This window comes from Neophocaena asiaeorientalis, unplaced genomic scaffold, assembly GCF_003031525.2.
Source record: "Neophocaena asiaeorientalis asiaeorientalis breed wild unplaced genomic scaffold, Neophocaena_asiaeorientalis_V1.1 scaffold62, whole genome shotgun sequence".
NCBI classification, from domain to species: domain Eukaryota; kingdom Metazoa; phylum Chordata; class Mammalia; order Artiodactyla; family Phocoenidae; genus Neophocaena; species Neophocaena asiaeorientalis.
This window is the reverse complement of record NW_020175191.1, coordinates 703,695-719,757: the sequence shown is the minus strand read 5'-3', so window position 1 is coordinate 719,757 and position 16,063 is coordinate 703,695.

The following is a 16,063-nucleotide window of genomic DNA, read 5'->3' as shown; positions in this document are numbered from 1 at the left end:
TGAGGGAGAGTAGGGGGAGGGGGTGGGGGGATGAGGGGGAGGAGAAAGAAGGAGGAGGAGGAGAAGGGGAAAGGAGAAAAGGTTGACCAGACCCTAGCACTGATATTAGAATGGAAGTCCCTGACTGTGTCTAATCCCAAGCAGTCCTCCTGATGTTAAAAAATGGAATGGTAGACAAAGGGGCAGAATGCATTAGCCAGAACCCAACAGATAAGTGGGACTTTTCCAAATTCTACCATGCCAGGGTAATGAGCTTATGAAATTAGAGAAAGTAAATTTCAGGGTAGAGAGTTTTATTTCTCCCGTCTAGTTTGGATACCTTTTAATTCTTTTCTTGTTTTTCCTGATTGCACCTGAATAGTACCTTTAGTACAATGTTGAATAGGAGTGGGGAGAGCAGATAACCTTGCCTTTTTCCTGATCTTAGGAGAAAAAACATTTCACCATTTAGTGTTGTGTTAGCTGTAGTTTTCCCGTAGATACCCTTTATTAAGTTGAGAACGTTCCCTTCTATCCTTAGTTTGCTGAGAGTTTCTATTATGAATGGGTGTTTTGAATTTTGACAAAAGATTTTTCTGTAACTATTGAGATTAATTACACGATTTTTCCTTTTTAGACTGTTAATGTGGTGGTTATACTGATTGATTTTTTTTTAAAGATTTAAAAAAATTTAAAATTTTATTTGGCTGCGTCAGGTCTTAGTTGCAGTACACGGGATCTCTAGTTGTAGGGTGCGAGGACACAGTAGTTGAGGCACGCGGGCTTAGTTGCTCTGTGGCATGTGGTATCTTTAATTCCCTGACCAGGGGTCAAACCCATGTTTCCTGCATTGCAAGGCAGATTATTAACCACTGGACCACCAGGGAAGTCCCTATACTGAGTGATTTTTGAATGTTAAATTGATCTTTTATTCTGGAGATAAACTTTACTGGTCATAATGTATTATCCTTTTTATACCTTGCTGGATTCAACTTGCTTAAATTTTGTTAAGAATTCTTGTGTTTACATTAATTTTGGAAATTAGTTTGTAGTTTAGTTTTCCTAAAATAACCGTTTGGTTTTGGCATCAGGGTAATGCTGGAGTCAGAATGAATTGCAAGTGCTCCCTCAACTTTTATTTTGTGGAACAGTTTAGATGAAATGGGCATGATAGCTTTCTTTAATTTTTGGTAGAATTCACCAGTAAAGTGGTTTAGGCCCAGAGTTTTCTTTATGCAAAAGTTTTTACAAACAAATTCCTTTCATAGCTACACGACTATTTAAGATACATTTTCTTGTGTGAGTTTTGATAGTTTGTGTCTTTAAAAATATTTGTCCACTTTATCTAAGTTCTATGTATTGGCATAAAGTTTTCGTAATATTTACTTGTTCTCCTTTTGATGTCTGTAAGATCTATAGTTATACCCCTTCTCTCATTTCTCATATTGGTAGTTTGTTCTCTTTCTGCCCCACCTCCCATCCGCCTGCCTATCACTTTTATTTTAAAAGAAACATTTGGTTTTATTGTTTTTCTCCATTATTTTTATGTTTTCCATTCCTTGATTTCTGTTCTTACATTTATTATTTACTTCCTTCTGCTGACTTTGGGTTTGCCTTTATTTTTCTAGTTTCTTAAGGTGGAAGCTTAGGTCATTGATTTTAAAATTTTCTATTTCTCTAATATGAGGTTTTCAGTGCTATAAATTATCCTGTAAGCTCTGCTTTAGCTTCCCCCCACACAAAAAAAGACATTTTGATATGTTTTCATTTTTTTTCAATCAAAATGCTTTCTAATTTCTCTTGTGATTTATTCTTTGGCTCATGGGTTATTTGGAAGAGAGTTATTTAGTTTCCAAATATTTGGGCATATACCTTTCTGTCATTAATGTCTACTTTAATTCCATTGTGGTCTAAGGAAATTCTCTGGGTGATTTTAATCATTCTAAATTTATTGAGACTTGTTTCATGGCCCAGAATATGGTCTATCTTAGTAAATATTTAGTGTGTGCACTTGAAAAGAAAGTCTTCTGCTGCTGTTGGGTAGAATATTCTATACATGTCAGTTCAATCAAGTTGGTTGATAGTGTTCATGTTTTCTAAATCCTTATTACTTTTCTGTTTATTAGTTGTATGAATTATTTAGAGAGGAGTGTTGAAACCTCTGATTAGAATTGTGGATTTGTCTATTTCTTCCTGCATTTTTGTTTCTGCTTCTTGCATTTTAGAGCTCTGTTATTAGGTATTTAGTATGGTTATGGCCTTTCGATTAATTGACTTCTTTATCCCTAATATTTTTTGTTTGTTGTTTGAAGTCTGCTTTGTCTCTAACATAGCTACTCCTACTTTTTTTTGATTAGTATGAGCATGGTATATCTTTCTTCATTTCTTTACTTTTAATATATCTGTGTCCTTATATTTAAAGGATTTCTTATGGACAACTTAGAGCTGGGTCTTCTTCTTTTATTTTACATTCACCCTGGCATCTCTGTCTGTTAGTTGGACCATTCACATTTACAGTGATTACTAATATAGTTGGATTAGTATCTACTAAATTTGTTTTCTATTTGTTGCACTTTTTCTTTAAAAAATTCTTCCACTCTTTATGCTTTCTCTGGTTTTAACTGAGCATTTCATATGACTCTATTTTCTTTTAGCATATCAGTTATACTTCTTAAAATTGTTTTTAGTAGTTGTGCTAGAGTTTGAAATATATATTTACAATTACTCTAAGCCCACTTTCAAGTGAAATTATATTACTTCATGGGTGGTGTAGATACCTCATATCAGGGAATTCCCAATTTCTCCCTTCTCTCCCTTGTGTTATTGCTGTTATTCATTTCACTTCTTCATAAGCTATAAACACACAATGTGTTGTTGCTGTCATTATTTTAAACTAACAGTAAGATAGAGATAAGAAATATGAAATTTTAATTTTACCTTCATTTATTACTTATCTAATAGTCTTCCTTTCTTTAGGGAGATCCAAGTTTCTGACCTGTATAGTTTTCCTTCTTTCTGAAGAACTTCTTTTAACATTTATTTTAAGGCAGATTTACTGATGACAAATTCCCTCAATTTTTGTTTGCAGGACACAGAATTCTAGGTTAGTGGTTTGTTTTTATTCTTTCTTAATACTTTAGATGTTTTCATTTAATCTGAAAGCTCTACACTTTATACTGGTGTATTTATACAATTTACATTTATGTGATTATTGTTATGGTTGGAACTAAGTTTTTCCCCAAGCTATTTATTTTCTATTTGGTCCATTTGTTCTTTTCCCCTCCCTCCCATCATTTTTCTTAACTGACTTCTTTTTTATTAATTGCATATTTTAAATAATTTCATTTAATCTTCTTTATTGACTTAGTTTTAGTGGTTGCTCTAGGGTTTATAGCATATACTTTTAACTTAACACAGTCCACCTTCAAATAATATTATTACATCATTATAATTACATATTATATTACATATTATACATATTTGTATAATACATATAAATTACATATACATATAAATTACATATTATAATATTATTACATCATCTTATAGATTGAATAAGAACCGTACAATAGTAGTATATGGCTTCATTTTTATTCTCCCTTCCTGACCTTTGTGCTTTTGTTGTTACACATTTTACTTTTACATATATTATAAATTCCCAAAATGTGTAAATATATTTAAACAATTATATTTTAAAGAGATTAAAATAGTAAAAAATTTATGTTCACTCTCACATTTATCATTTCTAGTGTCTCCATTCCATTGTGTAGGTCCTAACTTCCACTTGACATTGTTTTTCTTCCATGTGGAGGTCTTTAACATTTCTTGTAGTGCCTACTGGTGATAAGTTATCTCAGTTTTTATATAACTTAAAAGCTTTTATCTTCTCTTTTTTAAAAATTTGTTTATTTATTATTTATTTGGCTGTGTTGGGTCTTAGTTGCAGCATGTGGGATCTTCATTGCGGCAAGCGAGATCTTTCGTTGGGGCACGCAGGCTCTTTGTTGCAGTGCATGGGCTTCTTTCTAGTTGTGGTGAGTGGAGACTACTCTTCATTGTGGCGTGCGGGCTTCTCATTGCGGTGCCTTCTCTTGCTGTGGAGCAAGGGCTCGAGGTGCACGGGCTTCAGTAGTTGTGGCACACAAGTTTCGTTGCTCTGCAGCCTGTGGGATCTTCCCGGACCAGGGCTCGAACCTGTGTCCCCTGCATTGGCAGGCGGATTCTTAAGCACTGCGCCACCAGGGAAGTCCCTATTTTTTTTTTTTTAATAGTTCTGTTCTATAATATTCCCCTGGGTCCTTATGATAAATTCCATTTTATTCAAGTTGTCTTGAGTGAGCATCTGTTCCTTATAACCAAAATGTTCCTAAGGCATCTCATTTACTTAGTTTACCTTTTAACTCTCTATGACGACTAGAATAATTAGCTTGAACTGGTCCCTTTTCTAGACCCCCAATAGTCCTGGCTGTGAAGCAAGACTCCCCTTTGGGAGAAAGACCAGCTTCTACTGGGACTGGTATTTGGCTAAGATTCATGGCATTAATTTGGAAATGTGATCTTGGCTATTACTGTTTGCTTTCTGCTCTCTTCACATCTGTTTGGTTTCACAATAGACAAGCAGCTGGCATTGGGACTGCCTGTGGCTTTGAGAACTGCAGCAATGCCTCCCTATTTTCCTGTCTGTAGCCCTGAGAAGGCAGTTGATTTCCTCGGAGGGTAATGCCTGAATCTCACACTGCAGTGCTGAAGGAATCAGAGAGTAGTCACCTAACATGAGGACAGAAATGTAGAAAATATGCTCAGTGTCCCTTGAGCCAGATTTAACTTTAATGCTCTTTGGCCCAGGTGGTTTCAATTAATTTGCACATATTTATTGAGCATCTACTGTGCATCAATGATCTCATCTTTCTTTTCCTCATTTGCTCCTCTTCTGACTCCTATTCCTTAATTAAAATCCCAAGAACCTTTTCTTCTCCAATACTCCCTTGGGTTACTGACTCATTTCTCTGTTTTATTGCTGACTTTCTCAAAGAGCATCCACAGTTGCTATCTCTACTTCCTTAACCTTTCACTAACTCCTTATCTCTCTGCCATCTATCTTCTGCTTTCCCCTTGATGCAATCTGGTTCTCTGAATTTTTGTATCTTTACAATAAATTCTTCTCAAGTTAGTTGAAATGACTTTCGGTTCCTTGTAACTAAATGATTTCTAAGACATTCTCATTTTCTCAGTTCACCTCTCTGGTCTCTACACAATGACTAGTATACTCTGACTCAGAGTGTTTTTCCCTCAAGCACCTAAGAGAATAGGGATTTCTCTGGTAAAACCAAGGGGACCTAGGAATACCCAAATCTTATCCTGCCTTGGCTACATATTTTCCTTTGGTGTTCTTTAGGTGGCTGTGCACTAATACATAGCAAATTGGAAACCATGAGCCACTCTGTTATTGGTTGGGCTAGGGCTTGATATCTCACCCCAAGGATTTTTGGTAAAATTGGTTGGAAACTGCAGCTTGGGCTGAAGACTGAGGAGGATCGCTCTGCAGCTGGTCTTCAAGTCTGAGTAGGCAGTGGCTCAGGAACTGCTCCTGAGACAGAAAGCAGAAGAGAGGGCCAGTCAGTGGCCTGAAACCTGACCAGTGAGATCAGTATTTGACTCATTCTCTGCTGGGCCCTTGAAGAAAGAGATCAGGGAAAGGGATAAGGAGACCTCACTTCCCATAGAGTCATCAGAGTGATTATAAAATCTATTTTCCTCTAAGGTTTGGAGACATATAGGTAGATAAAATGGAGAAACACAATACCTTAACAAAATTTGATACTCACCACTTATTGACCATAGCCCATTTTTAGTTTTCTGTATAAATATAAGTATTCTGATGTATTTAACCCTCTATTCGCACTTCAATTACTCTTACCCCAATCAAATAATTATTCTCAAAAAAATTTGTTATATAATTTTTAGGTCATTCATTCACAAAGTTGTTATATTATTCATTCGTTCAGCAAATATTTATTGAGTCAGGCAGTAGAGATAAAAAGGGAATCTGGGGGGGCTTCCCTGCTGGCACAGTGGTTGAGAGTCTGCCTGCCGATGCAGAGGACACGGGTTCATGCCCCGGTCCGGGAAGATCCCACATGCCACGGAGCGGCTGGGCCCATGAGCCAAGGCTGCTGAGCCTGCACGTCTGGAGGCTGTGCTCTGCAACAGGAGAGGCCACAACAGTGAGAGGCCCGCGTACCGCAAAAACAAAAAACAGAAAACAACAAAAAAAGGGGAATCTGTAAGGCAATTTCCCTAGTCTAAGGAGCTCATAGTCTACGAGATGGAGGAGGGGATGAGAAATAACAATTTAGAAACAAGTAAGCATCACAGGTGTTGTGAGAATAGTCTGAATATCCTACAAGGAGAAAACAAAGGAGGGAGGCTCTGAGCAGCTGGGTCCACTTCCTGGTTCTCCTTTTTGTGTTCACCCCCAGCCCAGGCGAGGCTCTTTGACTTTGTCAGTCAATCAGAGAGAGGAAGGCCCTTTTGGCTGGGCTTTCCGGGTTGATTTTAAACAAACAGCCCCAGACACAGGTTATTAGTACTAGAAGAGTTCAAGAGGACATTTGGCCAATATCTGAATTTTAGGAGTTGGAGGCCCAGGGGGGAAGACATTTGTCCAGTGTGACCAGCCAGCTGGTATCACAGCAGGCCCAGAACAGAGCAGTGACCAAATCCTTCATTTTCTGTATTGGAGGGACCCTTAGGGATTTTCTAGTTCAACCCCCTCAGCCATAGGATGAAGAAACAGACCCACCTGGGGAAGAAGTAGATTGGACCAAAGTCACAGAGCTGGTCAAGGCCAGGGCCTGAATCCATGGCCTCTCAGCCCAGTGATTCTTCCACTGATGCCCTGTCCCAGGCATCCTTCCACCCAACCTGCGAGTCACCAGTCCTTTTTGGAAGATGTGTCTCAGGGTCCCCAGCTCAAGAGAGGCTGTTCATAGGCCTCTGTTCAGTAGTGTTCCCTGGACAGTTGTTTCTATACTTCCCTCTCTCTCATCTTTCCTGAATGTGAAGCCCTGGGTGTGAAGCCCTGGGTCAGCTCCTGGAGCTCTTCATTCTTCTCCTCTGTTCTCAATTATAAGCTTTCCATCGCTTCCTGCTTCTATTGAACTTAACTGGTTCATCACTGGCCTGATCTAATCTCTCTAGTCAGCTTCCCTCACCCCTTGGCTGTTTCTCCTCCAACCTCCATTCCTTGGCCAGTTCCCCTGTCCCTAGTAGCTCCCTCTTCCTCAGACACCGTCTCTAGCTCCTCCCATGGACTCTTAACTAATTTAGTGACACAGAGTCTCTGGCTGGTCAAGTCTAAGTACCCTTCCTCACAATAATGCTTTCAGATACATTAAGTAAAATAAATAGAGCAATAAAAGAAATAAATTATTCTGATAAACATTTATCAAAACATAAAAACCCAAATTTGTAATATAGCAATATATGTGCTTTTTATGCTATGTGTTCCATAAAAAGATCTAATGGTGAGTCCAATGACTTCTATAATGTTGAAGTAGTTATGAGCACAAATGATATTGCAAGGTGTCTGTAACAGTTGTAACGTGAATGTGAAAATATCTGTAATTTTTATTACTGACCAAATGTCACAGGTACTGCGTATACTGCTGTAATTTGTTGTCTACATTCATAATTGAAGAAAATGATAACTTTAACTTGGAATTTACTAAAAATGAAAATATATTTTTCCCATCCAGATTCATGGAAACCCATGAGCCCCTTGGCCATTGCAGACTTCAGGTCAAGAAATCTTGTCTTAGATGATTCCATGGCTTGAAATGCTATATCTGTGTAGATATTACCTAAATTTGTATCTCCAGACCAGAATTTCCATATGGATATCTCATAGGCATCTATGAAACTCAACATGTCAAAAAATGGGTTGTTGATCTTATCCCCCAAAACAGTTCCTCTTCATTATTTTCTCATCTCAATAAATGTCACCTCAATCCTCCTTAGTGCTGAAGCCCACATCCTGAAATTCATTCTTTATACTTCTTTTTTTACTTTTACTTCTAATTTATAAATCATTATACCATAAGTTTATTCACCAAATATTTACTTAGCACTTACTGTATGCCAAGCACTGTTACGGGCCTTGCGGATTCAGCAATGTATAAGACAAATCCATGTTCTTACAGACTTATGAGACAATGTTGTAAGACACTGACAAGAAAATATAATATATATGAAAAGTCAGGTGTCAATAAGTGCTCCTAAATTATTATACCTCCAAAATATTTCTCCAGTTCTGCTGCTACTTTCCATATCCACTGCCACCCCTTCAGTCTAAACCACTACAGACTCTTGCTTGCAGGTCTCCTAACTACAGTCTCTGTAGCCAAAGATTATTCTGTTCCAATCCTTTTTCCATGCAGCAGCCATCGTGAGGGGAGGATTGTGTGCCTCCACTGCTGAAACATTTCAATGATTCCCACCATACTTGGAATGACCCCAGACTCCTTACCTGGAGGGCCCTGTGTGAGCACTGGGCACACTCTCCTCCTCAGCTACCAATTCCCTGCCTATGCTTGCGCCCCCCTGGCCACGCAGTTCCTTACAGGGTCAGTTTCCTGCCTTAGGACCTTTATCTGCCCCTAGGCCTGGCTGACTTCTAATCACCCTTCAGATCTTAACCTAGTTAACCTTTCCCTAAAATGGCACCTCCTTGGAGAGCCCTTTCCTCATCCTTCAATCTAAATTGTGTCCCTCTCCTACTTTCCCTTACAGGAACTTCTTTTCCTTTATATAGCAAGCTACTAGTTAAAATTATTATTTTATATAATACTCAGGTGTCTAATGTCTCTTTCTCCCATTACACTTTCCCCACTACACTGCAACTTCCAAGAAGTCAGAATCTCGTCTGTTTTGCTCACCAGCGGTGTAACAGTTCCTGGCATATTGTTAGTGCTTAGCAAGTGTGTAGCTGTTGAATGAATTATGAGTTACTGTACCTTTCATCTCTGACATCTGCCCCCAAACTCATCACATATTCCAGGTTCATGCTTCCTCTTTTATGCACAGGCATATTAAAAGCTCTATCTATACTTAAATTATTCCCTACCTAATCAGGTGCAGTTATTCTCAAATTCCTCCATCCATTCTTCCATTTAACCATTATTTATTGAGCACCTCCTAATTACAAGGCACTGCACCAGGCAGTGTGTAAGACTAAAAGATGAATAAGACAATGGTCTTTGTCCTTAAGACGTTTACAATTGAAAAGGGGATTTAAGAAGTTATCCAGTAGTCATAGTGGGGGAAAATGGGTGCTATGTGCCGTGATTAGCATAGTCAGCGGTGATGGAGGTGCAGAAGAGGTAGATAATATTTCCAACTAAACATTTCAGGAAAGCTTTCATGGAGAAGGTGGCATCTGAGTTGGTTCTTGAAGGGTGGGCAGGATGTAGACATCCAGAGGAGGCATGTTAGATGAAGAAATAGAGTAAACGCTGTGCAGAAGCGGAAAACACAAGGAGTATAGTGGTATCCATGAGGGACCCACAACCTAGGTGATCTGTGAGGAAGCTATGGATGGCAAAGATGGGGCAGGTGATATTTTGTTCTTTATTTGATACCTACAGGGGAATCAGCAAGGATTGTTGGACAGGGGAATAAAATAACAGTTAGGAGGGAGTACTGGAAAGAACTGACTGCCCAAATGATTTTAAGTTAAGTTGATTTTTATTATTCAACCAAGAGATAAAACAGAAGGACAGGAAGAGTTCATGGAAAAAAGATATTTATGTGGTTGGAGTGGAGAGGGAATCTCTTGTGGAGGAAGTGGTTTATCCCTTTGCCTTCAAACTGGGACACTGACATATGTACATAAAAGGAGTGAAACTCAAAGTTATGGCAGCTACTCTCATCCTTGGACTGAGAGGCCACAAATTCTACAGCCGGACTCTATTTGCTAAGGCTGCTATAAAAATACAACAGACTGGGTGGCTTAAACAACAGAAATTTACTTCTCACAGTTCTGGAGGCTGGGGAGTCCAAGCTCAAGATGCCAGCTGATTTGGTTCTTGGTGATCTTCCTGGCTTGCAGACAACGTCTTCTTGCTGTGTCCTGACATGCTGTTCTTGCTGTGTCCTGACATGACTGTTCCTTGGTGTGTGCACATGGAAGAAGAGAGATCTCTCTTTCTCTTCTTATAAGGATGCCAATCCTATTAGATTAGGACCTCACTCTTGTGACCTCATCTAATCTTAATTATCTTCTAAACATCCTGTTTTTAAACATAGTCTCATTGGGGATTATGGCTTCAACATATGAATTTGCGAGTATATAGGTCCATAGCCTGGGGCAAATCAGCCTCCATTCCTTTAGAATCAACGACTATTCAGGTTTCTAATTCTGTGGTTTCTAAGTTGTTTCAAGGAGCATTAGGCATCCTAAGGAGAACATCCTAAGGAGAACATTCTCGGAACCTCCCTCAAGGGACAAAGTACAGGTGGACTCTATCTCTTTTCTCTATCAAGCCTTCACATAAGATTTCCTCCAAAGAAAGGATTACGCTGTTTAAAAAAAAAAACTACTAAGAAACCCCTGATCTAGTTTGAGGACTTTGTTTTACCAGAGAAAAAGAGGGTCCTGAGATTCAGAAAGTTAAAGAGACTTGCTCAGAGTCACACAGCAAGGGAGGGACAGGTTCTAGTAGCAAATGAGCAGAACCAGAATCCTGTGCATGGACTGCTAGTCCAGATTTTGTCCATTGTTCCTCTTAGATTCCTCCAAGTCCAAGAGAGGAGGCCATGGATGCCTCCAGTGTGGGCATGACTAATGGGGCATCTTCCTGGCATAGAGTGGTTGCTTACTGCTGATCTCGTCCAGAAGGGGAACTAGTGCCCTGGGACTCCAGCAGGACACTGGTCTTATATATGCTCTTCCTTCCCCACTTGATCTGCATGCCCAGACTTGTATAATGAGTTGACAGGGGCTATGGACTATTAAATAATTTAGGTGTTTTTCTTAACCAAGTGTGCCCAGGAAATTGTGCTGTAGATGCCTATTTTGCTCTATTTGCTGTCTGTCAGCCACCCAGAGGAATCAGAGGAGGAATCTGGAGTGGGGAGAGACAGATACTTGCTATATAGGGAGAGGTTGACGTGCTGAGGATTTTCAGATCAGCTCTAATCCCTTTTGACATAAAGATACAAAATGAAGACAAAGAACAAAACTGTTGGGACAAAGGAGGAAACTGTCTGGAGCTCCTTCTGAGTTCAGAATGTCCAGAATTGGGGTGCCAAAGTTATTTTTGTGGAAAAAATTGATTAAAAAAAATTCTATTTCCCTTCTGTCTAAAGGGGAGTGTGAGAGAGTGGCAAAGAGCTCCATGCTTGGTCATCCCTCGTCCCTGAAATAGGGGGCCCTTTATTTCCCTTCATCCATGGGGACATATCAACCAAAGCTTCACACTGCTGCTTTGAGATACTAGCCATCCAGATGACTAAATGCTTTCCCTTTGGATCATCTCCCTTTCATTATTCCCTCGTCATCATTCAAGTCTCAGCTTAAATGTTTTCTCTTCAGAGAGGCATTTCCTGACCACCTTGTCTCCCTCATTGTTATTCTCAACACGACACTCTTCCTTTCCTTCAGAGCACTTAACCCAGGGTATAATTATATATTTATATGTTTGACCTTTGCCTCTCCCAGACTCTAAGCTCCACTCAGGGGCTGTGATAAACACCAGTGTATTACAAGTGCTTGATCAGTATCTGGTACATCATAGGTACTCAGTGAATATTTACTGAATGAATGAGTGGTCTATTTGTTTTGTTGTTTTGTTTTTTCTTGTTTTGTTGAGGATCAACTCCCTGTGTCTTTAAGTTACATTTAATAATCTTAGTAGACATGGATTTTCAGCTCAGAGCCAAGAAAGTGAAGCAGCGTGAGAAATGATTTCAGTCTGTAATTGGCCAGTGAAAGATCAAATCTTGGACTGGACTTCCTGTGTCAAATTCATTCATTTAATCTCTCAGCAAATGTTTATCGATCAAATACTATATTACTTGCACTGTAAGAGTGCAAGGGATACAACATGAATAAGATAGAAATGGTCTCTGTCCTCATGGAGCAGATAGAAAAAAGTCAACCAAAATCTGCAAGCTGTTGAGAACATAAGTAGGATGATGAGCTAGAGTGGGGACAAGCTACATTGAGAGGGGGCCAAAGAATGCTGCTCTATACCAAAACCTGGGGTGGGGGGGTGGTGAGAATGCACTAGCTATGTAAAACACAGGCAGAGGAAACAACAAATGCAAGAACCTGAAGGTGGGAATGTACTTAGCATGGTGGAGAGATAGAAAGGAGACAAGAATGGTCAGAGAAGAGTAAGCAAGGAGGAGCATGGATGGAGACGAGAATGGCCCCAGATAGCTCAGAAACCATGAGAACAATTCTGGATGTTGTTATAAGAACAACAGGAAGCCATTGGAAGATTTTAAACAGAGGAGTGACATGATTTGCTTTATATTTTAGAAAGGTTGCTCAGTGGAGACTGGATTAGAGAAGGACAAGATAGAACCAAGGTGACGAGTGAGTCTATTGCAATAGTCAATGAGAGAAGAGATAGGGGCTTGACCTTGGGTGATGGCAGTGAGAATGAAGAGAAGTGGACACTTGAGATTTATTGGAGGTAGAACTGACAGGTTTTAGTGATGGATTGAATGTAGAGTGTGAGGGAGAGGGAGAAATCCAGATGACTCTAGTATGACAAATGGCCCTTTTCTTGAAGTCATGCATCTTTTCAATTTGCTACTGACTTGACCCACCCTGCTTTCCATCATTATAAACCATTAAGGCTTTCACTTTCCACCCTGGCATCACTTAGGCTCCATATTCAGCATCTTAATTCAATAATGTGCAATCTGTATGGCTCATATCTTGATCTTCACAGCTCATTGAGCCTCTTTAAAGGGTCTGCAACACGCATGAATTAAACATGGTGGGCAAACTGAGAGAGGCTCTAAGTGGCAGACATCCTTACTCTCTTAGCCAAATGTTCTGAGCAGAATCCAGGTGGGGCTTATGACTGCAAAGTAATGCTGATGGCCACTGTCTCCGGAAAAATGGAGAAAGTAAAATGTCTCAAGGAGCGAAGGATATGGGGAAATGATATGGATATGGGGAAAGACAAAGCCTGAAATACCAGGGACTGACAGTCAAGCATCTTGACCAATTTGTGATACTGGGCTGGGTGAGGTGATCAGTGTTTTATTAAGCCAGACTGTGTACATGTATAGACACAGAACCAAAGGGAAGGGAAAGAGAGGGAGCTGGGTGGGGAGAAATGAGACTAGGAATGGGAATAAGAGTGGCCACCATTTGCTGAATTCTTACTGTTTGTCTTGTGTTGAGCTAAACCCTTCAGGCAATATATACCATTTAATCCTCCTAGCACCCCTGTGAAGATTATCTCCATTTTACAGATGAGAAAACTGAGACTTAAGGAGGTTTAGGGAACTTGCTTACAGACGATCTGCTAATAACTGATAGAACAAGGAATTAAACCCAGATTAGTATGAGTGCAAATCCTGTACACTTAACTGTACTACACTGCCTTCTTCAAACTGAGAAGGACTAGATGGAAGGCAGAGGAGGGGGCAGGTGGAGGGAGGGAGAAAAAGCCTAAGAGAACAAATGTACTTGATCTTGCATAAAAGTAGTTGACTAAAATGAAGGAGAATCTAACCTGAAGGAAAAAAAGTAGATTAGTATATGACATGAGAGTGGATCAAATCTTATGAAAGTTCAGATGGATGCGGTGTGTTAGCTGCCTCCCACTCTATTTCCCTGCTGGTGGTAGGCTCATAACTTCTGTCTTTATTGCCATTTCTGCTCTCAGCCATGAAACTCTCTATCTTGAGATGAGCCAATAGCCTCTGACACTTCTGACCCACGCTGGGAATGGAAGAGCTGGGGAGGAGAGCAGTCTGAATGTTGATTCCTGAGTGAAGGAAATTCATGCTAGATGAAATATCCCAAAGGATCAGAGTTGTGCTGTAATTATCTGATATTTATAACCTGGCACAAAACTATTCATATTAGATATTCAATTTCTCTGTTCTTGCTCCACATTTTCAAAGAAATTCCCCTGGCATCATGGTGGCTCCTGGAACCCAGAGCACGTTCCAGGAAAAGGCTGTTTTACTACTCAAAGAAAGAGGACTAGAATAAATGGAGGCTCGAAACTTCTGCATCTGTGATCTGGGTTCGTTGCTCTCAGTCTATTAATTGAGACTCAATAAATATTTATTGAGACCCAATTAAATGGTAATTAATTGATTAGTCTATATTAGTCTATTGTATAATCATTAGTACATTTGATATTGATGCAATGCCCTGTACTAGATAGCATAGCTACACACAGTGAACTGGACAGATACAGACCCTGTCCTCGTGAAGCTTACAGAGTACTGGGTAGATGAATATTGAATAAAAAATTACAATTGCCAAGGAGCACCGTAGTACAGAGGAAATATAAGCATTCTGACATTCTAACATCAGAAGGCCTCAGTTTGTGCCTTTAAGTAGCTCTTTGACCATGGGTAAGTAATTTTTAATCACAGTGAGCCTTAGTGTCCGCATCTGCAAAATGGAGACCACTCATTCATGCAATAAATATTTATCGAACAGCTCTGGGATTACTTTGGCTTGAGAGACATGAGAAGGCTTCGCTGGAAATGGTCTTTGAGCTGAGACTTGACTGATGTAAAGGCATGAGTCATGTGGAGGTTGACAGTGGGGGCAGGTATTCCAGATGAAAGGAATGGGCTTGCAAGGGCTGTGAGAGGGGAATGAACAAAACACTGTCCTCCCCAGCCCAGAGGTAGAATGCTATGAACTGCTGATCCAAGAGTGGTTTAGTTTTGTCTAGTCCTCAACATTTTAAGATAGGATTTTTATTCTGAATCTCAAGCCCTATCCTCAAGGAGCTTCCTTTATAATTAGAGAGGGAACATCTAGAATCTTTAGAGAAGAATTTAAGGTGATAGATAGCGAAGTGCCAAGTGGTGGGACTGAGAGAGAATGTGTGTGAAAGGTTAAGGTTTGCTGGGGAAGGCAGGTCAGTGTGGGAAGGGATAGGTACCCCTTTGTCATGGAGGTTAACTACCCCAAATGATGACTGTGGTCTGCACCAGAAACGCCCCAAGCAGTGGAAACCACTAATACTGCACAAACACCTGCCGCTCCACCCTCCTCTGTTACTAACCCTGCCCCTGGAGTGGAATGGTCATGTTGTTGCCATGGTTTGGGCATCCTATGGAGCCACTGGCCTTGGTGAAAGCCCTTATGGGGTATCAGGAAACACAGGCTGGAACCAGAAAGAAGTAGGAGGGAGAAAGAGAAGATTTGAGGGGGTCAAAGAAGCAGCGCCCAATAAATAGGAGGCTCACTTGGTTAGGCTCTTGTGGGTCAGAGCCCAAGTTCTCTCCTGCCTCCTGCCCTCCCCAGAGCACTCAAGACTGTACATGACATGGTTCATGGAACTGGCTGTTAATTCTGGCTTCATTTCAACTCCGAGAGTGGATTTTTTTTGTTGTAACCTGTGTTAGGGACCATATGGGCATTTCAAACATCCCATGCCCAAAACCCAATAAATACAAATGAAAACAAGTCAGCTCAAAATATGTTCTCTCTGTCTCTTGCAGGCTGGGCTCATTGGCAACAGCCGCAGGAGAGGTGAGGCGTCCCCACACTGCTGCCCAGTTGGGTGTCCCCCAAGCTCCTCCTGCAGTGGCAATTCTTTGATCACACTGGCACTTTCTCTGAAGGGACCTACTCCACCCAAGGTGGCCTTATCACCTCTGGAAGGAGGCCAGGAAGGCTGCAGTCTTTGCCTCAGTGTCAGGCACTCGAGTTTTTCTCAGTGGTGTTATGATGAGTTCCCCCTCCAGTGACTCGTGGCCCAATTGCCCAGGGAGGAAGAAGCAGACCCTTTCCATCGTCAGTAAAACAGAACCCTTTGTTGTAGATGTAATGGCTTCATGAGGAGAGTGGCCTTGTCTCTTGGTGAGT